General features: G+C 36.3%; 1 long non-coding RNA gene across 2 annotated transcripts; it reads right to left on the bottom strand.

Moving 5' to 3' along the window:
- Nucleotides 1-1874: 1874 nt before the first annotated feature.
- On the bottom strand, nt 1875-5123 carry LOC131599878 (uncharacterized). Of its 2 annotated transcripts, none has more exons than XR_009282942.1 (7): nt 4368-5123; nt 4145-4251; nt 3983-4030; nt 3725-3887; nt 2649-2988; nt 2482-2551; nt 1875-2271 (listed from the first exon to the last, which is right to left on the bottom strand). It is a non-coding gene; the product is annotated as an uncharacterized LOC131599878 (long non-coding RNA). The 2 variants fall into 2 exon arrangements; XR_009282943.1 differs by having other exon boundaries at nt 2482-2546.
- Between the last annotated feature and the right edge of the window lie 4539 nt (nt 5124-9662).

Raw genomic sequence — 9662 nt, 5'->3', positions numbered from 1 at the left:
GATAATAAAAAACAAAATTATTAAACCAAAATAAATAATTAATTTTAGGGTTAATACCTATTCTGCCCCCTGCCATATAGGGCGCATTTGAAAAACCCCCTGCAAAAAAAAAAGTTGCAAGAATTCCCCTAACATTTGAAGATTCTCTCGTTTTAAACCTTGTAAAATTTTTGTTTTTAAAACCAACCTTGCCATTTGAAGATTCACTCATTTTAAACCTTATAATCTTGTAGATTATGTCATTTTAAACCCTCTGGAATATGACAGGAAAGGTTGATTTTACTAAAAATAATAATTTACAGGGTTCAAAATGATAAAGTCTTTCAAGTGGCAAGGTTTATTTTCAAAAGAAAATTTTTACAGGGTTTAAAACGAGAGATTCTTCAATTGTTAGGGGAATTCTTGCAACTTTTTTTTTTGCAGGGGGATTTTTCAAATGCGCCCTATATGACAGGGGGCAAAATAGGTATTAACCCTTAATTTTAAAAGAAAAAAGTATGTAAAAATAAACATAATTGTATTATCTAAATAGTTTTATATCAATAATATATATTTTAATTTTTTATATTTTATTGTTACCCGTGTGGGCGCACGGGTGTTTGTGTATTACACGCGTGTTCACACGAGTATTGGTGTGTTACGCACACTTTTCTTTTCAACGTAATAAAATAATTTAAAAAAAATAAAATAAAATAAAAAGGAAAATTGCCACCCAAAAACAATTTATTATTCTTAAAAGAAATAATAAATTGGTTTCAATATTTTCTTAATATATAAATATATATTTTAACTTTTCATAAAATTGTTTTACCAAACTTTACATCAATAATATATAATTCAACTATTCATCAAATTGTTTTAGCAAAATAGTTCTCCACATATTTTTAAAAAATACTTAAGTAAACTCGAAGTGATCTTATATGTGCCATTTACTATTGTTTTGTAAAATTAACGGTTAAATAAATTTTTGGTTCCTATAAATATCTCAATTTTAGTTTTTAGTCTCTATAAAAAAAGTCGACTTTTCGTCCCTATAAAATTACTTTTGTACTCACTTTTAGTTCCTGTAGAGGGACCAAAAGTGAGTGCAAAAGTAATTTTATAGAAACCAAAAATAGACTTTTTTTTATAGGGACTAAAAGTAATTTTTAGTAATTTTATAAGAATTAAAAACATATTTAACCTAAAATCAATTAGCTTATTGGATTTGTTCGGCTGTAAAAACTTATAAGTTTAGTAAATGTCAAGTTTATTCTTTATGTATATGTTTTCATTAAAATGTAAGAGATATTGTTGAATTTGTATTTTAAAGTGGATTTGATGAAATGAGAGTCTAAGTTAGATATCTTAAACTTTATCTAACACAGTCAAGATCATTTTTATTGTGAATGTGCTTTTTCAATGAGAAATTTGGTCCTGTAAATCATGCAAGTAAAGCAACAATTGATTGATCTAGATCTCATGCTTTTCCATATCTCATTCTCAATGCCTTTGTGATTAGTGCCATTTCATTTTTCAGTTGGAATAAATTGATCGCCGGAAGAGAATGGAATGGCTTGCTCCCCTAACCTAAATGAAACTATATAGCTTTTTATTTGCATGATTATTGTTAGTAATTTATATGAGATAACATCTCATAATAATATTTTAGAACATGTTGGTATATCTTCCATGGTCAGTTTTTAATGTTAGAGTATCTTCTAAGATTAATTTTCAAATTTTATAGTTATTGTCATGATTTATCTCTATTTATTTAGGATAAGTCTTGTACCTCTGCAAATAGGGATTAATATTTAGTCTTTTACATCAAGTCAGTATCAACTTATCAAGTTATTATTATCAATAATATTAGAAGTTATAATTTATCACTTCATTTTATCTAATAATTGATTAAACCACAATTCAAATAATTCCAAGATTTTATCTAGAATAGGCAGGTAATGCCTTTTTTTAGGAACAAATAATTGATTAAACCACAATTCAAGTACATGATGTACCAGTAGGAATATAGTCACAATCCAAGAAACCAAGACCGTTCATTGGCACATCAGGTTCAACAAACTGTCATACAACTTGTGACCCAACCGACTTAGTGATCACACGGTTTCCACGAACTTCAGTTTCGGAGATGCTCACACCTTGGTTTCTGGAAATGTCTGAGATGTCGTCGTAGTTGAGAAGATCGACAGCTGTGTTTACTGCGGCTGTTGATTGCATGACAGAGGCGGGATTTCCTTTCTGGGTTTGTCCTAAGGTTTGATTCTCGGTTGCCTGCATGAGAGATGCGTCTCTTAGTTTGATGGGTTGTGATGCTAATTCTCCGGAGACGTTGAAAACGCCACCGTATTTGATATCTTGATGCTTCTTAGACGATATAAAGTATTGAAATATGATATAAAGTAATGAAAAAAACATCGATTGATCATCTTCGTCAATAAAAAAGTATCGCAGCTCAAAACAAAATTGCACTACTTGACATACCTGCATAGCTACCTCTATCTCTCCTTAATGGACTTTCCACATTTGTACAGTTACCTCTAAATCTCCTGAACTAAAAAAGAAAAAAATTAGATCAAAACAACATGAACATGGTTTAACAGTATATCAGTGGCAGAGTAGAACACCCCAGCGTAATCTCACTAGCTTACCCGGATTTGTTTGACAAATTTTAACAGTATATAAGGTCATGCAAATGTCCTTATTGCTGCAAAGTTGATCCTGCATTGCGATAGTAACTTGGTTGATTTCTAAACTGCTTTTCACAACCTCACTTCACAAGTCTGTTTGATAGACATGAGCTAGTTCTAGATTTATAATTTAAATTTCAAGTTGATATTAAATCCAATTCTAGATTCATAATTGGGTTGCCTTCATAATTTCAATGCACCACTAAGAATGTTCACAACCTACAAACAGGCAACAGCCACACATGTCATTTTCATATGCCAAAAGCAAGAAGTCCCACATCAGCATACAACCATCTCCAACCTATATAGGACAAATGCAAATTGCAACCAGATCAATACCTCATCATCATGCGTACAAAACTCTCCTAAAAAAATAAGCCAAGCACCAATATCAAACTTATCCAAGTAACTTCATGAGTCTACACTATGGGCTAAGATTGAAACCAAAATATCAAGGTGCAAAGAAAAGTGTTGGTCAGACATGTTGTTCATGTAATCACCAAGTTTCAATACACATCAATGAAATTCAAAGATTATGCAGGGTAAGTGTGTCAAGTTGGAAAAGTCATGTAATGTGGTTAAAAGCTTAAAAAACACACAATGGAACAAATCCAAATATTCAGCTCCAAATGCAAGGCAATTCAATGAATGTTCACAAAACAATGTTAAAAAATAGACACATCATGACTCAAACAGTTAAAAAAACCATGACAATATACAAAGCAGCTCAGGCTAACTTAGTTCACGGGTCATGCGTACATTAGTTGCCATGACAATACATTTTTGACTCACCTTAATGCGTATATTAATAAATTATACAGCCAGCAAAAGGAGTAACTTAAATTTAAATTAAAAATGATTAGTAGCAAAATTCAAAATCCAGTAGGGAAAACATGAAAGTGAAGAGTAGGAAAAATCGACAAAATGTCAGCATAAGTTTCCAAAACATGTGTATCAACTTGTAAGCTTTTAATATTCAATTGTATCAAAGCCTATAAGGTATATATGATAAAATTTGTAAACGTTTATGAAGTTACCAGCATCGGAAAGACATTTCACACAATTCACCACAAAAGTGGTTGCAGATTTTGGACAACATATCATATGCACTTCCAGGCCACTCTCTGCTGAGTTCTCTTACAGTAGTACTATCTTAATCTTTTCTTTCACCAATCTTAAGTTGATTGAAAAATCTAAAATCTGTTTAAAAATAATTCATAATGTCAAAAATAATTAAACACCATAAACCTTGATATTCAATTTTGCAGCATTGTAAAAATGAATGAAACACTTACCTGATTTCATAGGAAGTGGGCTTGAAGCCCTAATGAAGGTGCTGCTACCTTAAAGGGTGGCATTGAGTTAATTGTCGAAGACGGAATTCGACATTGATTATATTAGTATAATTCACAACCAACATAAGATGAAAAGTAAACCTTCAAAAAATTATTTATAACCTGCAATGCAACACATCTCTTTATGTTTCAAATGAAGTGAAGACCTTCAAAAAGCTAACAGAAGCTACCGAAACAATTTGTTTCGTATTTTTTGCAGCTTCGTATTCCTGAACAAATCATACAAACACCCCATAGTATTACATAGAAAAAAATATTGAACAGTGTGAAACTTATTAATCGGTAAACCAAATTGACCCTTCAGAAATTAACGAAAGATTAAGACCTTATAACGTTTAAATTTCAAAGCTTTATCAAAGTGGTTGTTCTACTTGAAGAATTATCCACAGTCACTCTGCAAAAAAAAACACAAACATGAAATTCAATTAAGTTCCAAACAACAACAATAGAAGATTCACAATTCATCATTAGGGTTTATGTAAAGGAATCAGAATTTTTAAGGGGAATGATTCAAATCATGGGCCTAATCTTTACTATAAATCACAAATAAACTTTGGTTCACAGTAAAGAGAATCTGATTCACATTTTTTCACAGCAGCAGAATACATAACCAAAACCCTAAAATTCCATCATCATCATCCTCATGTATATAAATTTTCCAAAAACAATGAGAAGAAAGAAAAAGAACTCAGTTCATATTCAGTAAATAGGATACAACACAAACATTCATGAAACCCTATTTTATCATCATCTTCCTCATTTTTTACACAAACCCTTCAGAAAATATTGAGAGAAGAAGAGAGATTAGAGAACTTAAAACACGATAAACAAAGAAAGATCTCACCGATTTGCTGTGACTTTGAGCGTCACCAACATCATCATCAATTTCTCGACCGTAACCCTTAGCAACAACCATCAACGGTTCAAAATCAACATCATGATATCATCAGCAAACGTGTTCATCATCGTCATCAACATCATGTTCATCTGCTCGGAAATCATCAGAAGAACGATATCAGAGAAAGAGAGACAAAAGAAAGAGGAAGAGGAAGAGGAAGAGAGAGGTAGAGAAAGAGAGAGAATGTTTTTCAAAATAGAAGCAACCCTAGGCACATAAAGTAGAAGCAAAAGAAAAGAAAAATGGTTAAGGCATCCACGTGGTTCACTAACAAAGCAAAGGGACAGTTCGGTCTTTTCCAGAACATTTAACTTTCTTATATTGTAGATATGATGAACTTTTTGGTTTAAACATTCAACCGAAATTTAACATCTTAGTAGTGTCCGACTTAAATTTCGAAATAGAAGTTTTATCAATAGAATTTTCGAGACACAAACTTCTAAAATGAGTGTATTTTGCCAAACTTCATATTAGAATATTTAAACCGGATGTTTCTAAAAAAAAATATGAGAATTTCTTTAGCCACCTCCTAACCTTCTTGCCCACCCCTAGTGAATTTACCACACTACCCCTTGTTTCGGAAGTTCATTTTCGAAACGGTACTTTTTTTTGCAAAAAAGGTGTTTTCGGAAATGAACTTCCGAAAAAGTGTTTTTTTTTAATATAAAAAATTGATTTCGGAGATGCATCTCCGAAATAAAGTTAAATTTTCAGAAAATGTGGTGTTTCGGAAGTTCATCTCCGAGCGCACCCCCCATGATGGAATTCGGAAATGCACTTCCGAAGTTATGTCTGGACAGAAGCAAAATGAAAAATAACAACGATTCGCTTTATTTAATCGGGTGAAGATTACAACGATAATATTACTGAAAATCAAAGTTACATATTGTTGAACACGGGTAGGTGGGGATGAGTCAACATTTTGATAACGTCGTCCGCCGATCTTTGAAGTTTGGCGTCCAACTCGATCGGGCCTTTCGAAGAAAATCGGTCGAACGTTGTCCACATAACCGCTAAGTCTTCGTCGTTCTTGATCTCAAAAGGTGTGAACTTAATGTCTCCCTCGTCGTTAAGCGATGGAGAGCGGTACTCGAGCTTGACAACCTTTCGATTCTCGGGATAGCGCAAAAGCGTGTTGAGCGACGGTATCAATTCCGCAAACCGCGTGTCGTGCGAGAAGCGAAATTGGAACGGCATCGGGTAGCCGGTTTCAAAGTAGACGAATGCTAGGTGAGGGTAGGTTTGTGTCATTTGTGTTTTGTGGTGTGAAGAGGATGAAGAAGAGTGTGTGGTATTTATAGACTTATTGGAGCATTGATGGCCCAACAAACCTTATCCTACCTCAGGGGACATTTCGGAAATGAACTTCCGAAAATAGGCTCCAGACATGTATATTTCGGAAGTTCATTTCCGAATTATGCAGAAAACAGACTTAAATTTTGCATTTTGTTGATTGCTTAGTGTTTTGTGTAAACAATACCAAAGGAATTCAAAATAGACATAAATTAGACATTGATGACATAAAACATACTTATATTATATATGTATTGAATCGGTCCGATTTTACATGATAAACAACAATACATACAAAAAATGATCGTTACAAACAAAAAACGATCCGGAACGAACTAAAATTCACCGAACCAATCGGTGGATCCTAAGTCGAAAATAGGCACGTTCTTCGAACGCTCTCTATTTTGCTCGCGCTCCTTGCTCATCATTTCTTCAAACTCCGCCATCCTCGCAACGAACGGATCCGGCCAAGTCTCCGCCTCATTTGAACGATGTGCCGTCCATTGACAAGAAGTAGCCGGTATAGGACAACCCGGTTTCAAAAACACTTGAACGAAGTGCCGCGATCGTAGATACCCGATGCATATGACGCGGCCCGACGCGTCCAACGGCGGTCGACTATGAAGTGGAAAGAAAGTCTCACATAATCCGAACCTCGTCAAATCGACGCACACCATATCATATGCACTTGCTATTAGATGACCCATCTCGGGGAATGACATCCACTTCGAAACCGGAGCGATACCGGTAAGTGATGGAACAAGTGCATCATGAATTTTTGCAAACTTTTCTTGATTTTCATATAGTCGGCCGTAGATATCCCGATACGAAGTCAACTCCGCAATGAGCTCCCGTCGGACTAAAGTGTGATTATTTTCCCCTTTACCGAGCAAACCCGCAACGGCCCGATATCCACAATTACCGTCGCCTCCAACATCAACGATGTTATCGATATATTTGTGCATGAAAAGTGGCATCTCATCAATGTAGACAATCGGTGATTTTTTGATCGGCGGTGTGCGAGGTGGCTTCGAAATACAGGCTCCTTTGTTACCACTACACGTGGACTTCGGTGTCTCTTGAATTTCCGGCAACGATGAATCAACATGTTCAAAGTAGGAAGGAGATCGTTTTGTTGAATTGTCATCTTGTGTAATTTTTGACTTTTTCGGTGCACCTTTCGTCTTAACCGGTTGAGATGGCGGTTTCAAATCGGTGGTCTCCGGAAACGCGATCTTTCGCAATTGTTCTTTTATGTGCAATTTTGTTGTGTCGTCCGCCTTAGCAAACTTCTCCATTATCACTTCCAACTCTTCGGAGATGGTGATTTTGGAGTCATTTTCCTTCGGCGGGTCAAAATCATCAAAACGAAGTTTCTTCCAATGGTCGGCTACCTCATCCATGCGTATTGGTGAATTCAACTCCTTCTTTTTTGAAATTATACAAGCACACGGAAGGCCGTATGTAGTTCTAATGGTGCACCCACATAAAGAACTATCCGCCCCCGTGGTCTCCGACCGCTTAGCTTCATGAAACAAAAAATTCAAACCCGTTCGAGATATGTTGTAAATCAATTGGGAGAATAGAATTTGGCCCTTATACCGGTGTTCCATAACCGTCTTGCTCCGACCGAACGATGTTTGAATTTCATTGTGTTGATTTTCAAGCATTTGATTCACGGTGTCCCACCCGCGACACAAATCTCCCTTACTATCACCAAACCACCTCTTGAAGACCGCATGTGCGGATTCAACTCGGTTAGTCGTGGTGCAACCAAGATGTCTAACCCGATTTGTCCAAGCGCACACGACTTTTTCTCTAACTTTGTCAAGAATGGTGGATTCGACGTAATGACAAAATGTCCTAATGGAACCACACAAAGACCTAAAGTGTACCAATTTCTCGGTATAATCCTCTTCGGAGTATGCATCCAAAATTCCCCTCCATGCCGCCATTATCCTATCAACCACAACACCGGCTTTGACAAATTTACCATTTTCATCCAACCTATCTTTTGTCCCAACCGCGGGTTTCAACTTGCTTCTCACGTTGCAAGTTATGTGATACCGGCAAAGTAAAGCGGTAGATGTCGGGAAGACGGTATCGACCGCATTCATCAAAGCATTGTCCCGATCGGTGACAACGACGTTTGGCATAACCTCTTGATCAACTAACAAAGACTTGCAAATTCCCAAGGCCCACGTAAAGTTTTCTTCTTTTTCACACTCCGAAAAAGCAAACCCCACCGAATAAGTCTTGTCCGTCGAGGTCACACCGACGATCTCTAGAAGAGGAAGCCTATACTTGTTTGTCTTGTACGTTGAATCCATGACTAGAACGGTTGGAAATGTGTTGAACAATTTGATACTTTCGGGATGAGTCCAAAAAATATCACGCACGGTAACTTTGTCCTCGGAGGTTCGGAAGCTTGAAACGTAATTGTTATCGCCTAGAAGTTTCAAAAGTTGTTGCATTTCCGACCGAGGGCCCATATTCAAAACCTTGAGATTGTGCCGTTCATTGTAAACTTGCTTGATATTTGAAACGCTATCCGGTTTCTTACGCTTCAAATCGGCAAGTATGTTGCGAGGCGCCACTTTGACTATCGTTAGGTCCGATATCACATTCCTCTCTTCGCGGGACAAACGACACGCCATTGGATGCCCGTGTAACTTGACATCCAAGGCATGATTATGCATTCCACAAATTACGGTTAACCGCCACAAATCATCAACCCTCCGATTGGCACGCAACTTAAAAGGACACCCGCACTTTCTCGATCCCGTGTCCTCGTGTTTTAGCACACGGTTTGATTGCACATAACTACCACCACGTTCGCAATTCAAAACAACGAAAGCTTTCCGCCTACTATTTCCGTTGTCCGACCTTAAAATGACAATTCCAAATCCAAGTTTACTAGCTTCGTTTCGAACCCAATCAATCAATTGTTCTCGACTAACGAAGCTCCGATCATTTGTAAAATGTTGCCTAACATCGACCGCATTGATCATAGGAGTAGCGTCAATAACCGGATCGTTATTAACGTTGACAATTTCCGGATTTAATACTCCATCGTCTTGCACAATGTTGTCCGGATGCACCATACCTAGCAAATGGAAAAATTAGCAAAATTGGCCAAAACTGTTTTTTTTAAACTGCCAGGGCATATTTCGGAAGTTCATTTCCGAAATTGGTTAGGTAATATATTTCGGAAATGAACTTCCGAACCATATCAGTTTTCAGCATAAATTTGTTGAATCAATGTAGTGAAATAGGGGATGAAATGAGAGATGTTTACCTGAAATTGTAGCTTTCTATGCCCCCTTTAACGTGATCAACGGTTTGAAACTTGCTTTTAGGGCGAAAAATTGATGGAGATTGATAGGGTTTAGAGAGGGTTTTGATAAGTTTTTGGAGAAAAATGATGAA

The sequence above is a fragment of the Vicia villosa genome, linkage group LG4 (genome assembly GCF_029867415.1).
Source record: "Vicia villosa cultivar HV-30 ecotype Madison, WI linkage group LG4, Vvil1.0, whole genome shotgun sequence".
NCBI lineage: Eukaryota > Viridiplantae > Streptophyta > Magnoliopsida > Fabales > Fabaceae > Vicia > Vicia villosa.
Note: the sequence above shows the minus strand (reverse complement) of the source record. Positions and strands in the feature narration are given on the sequence as shown.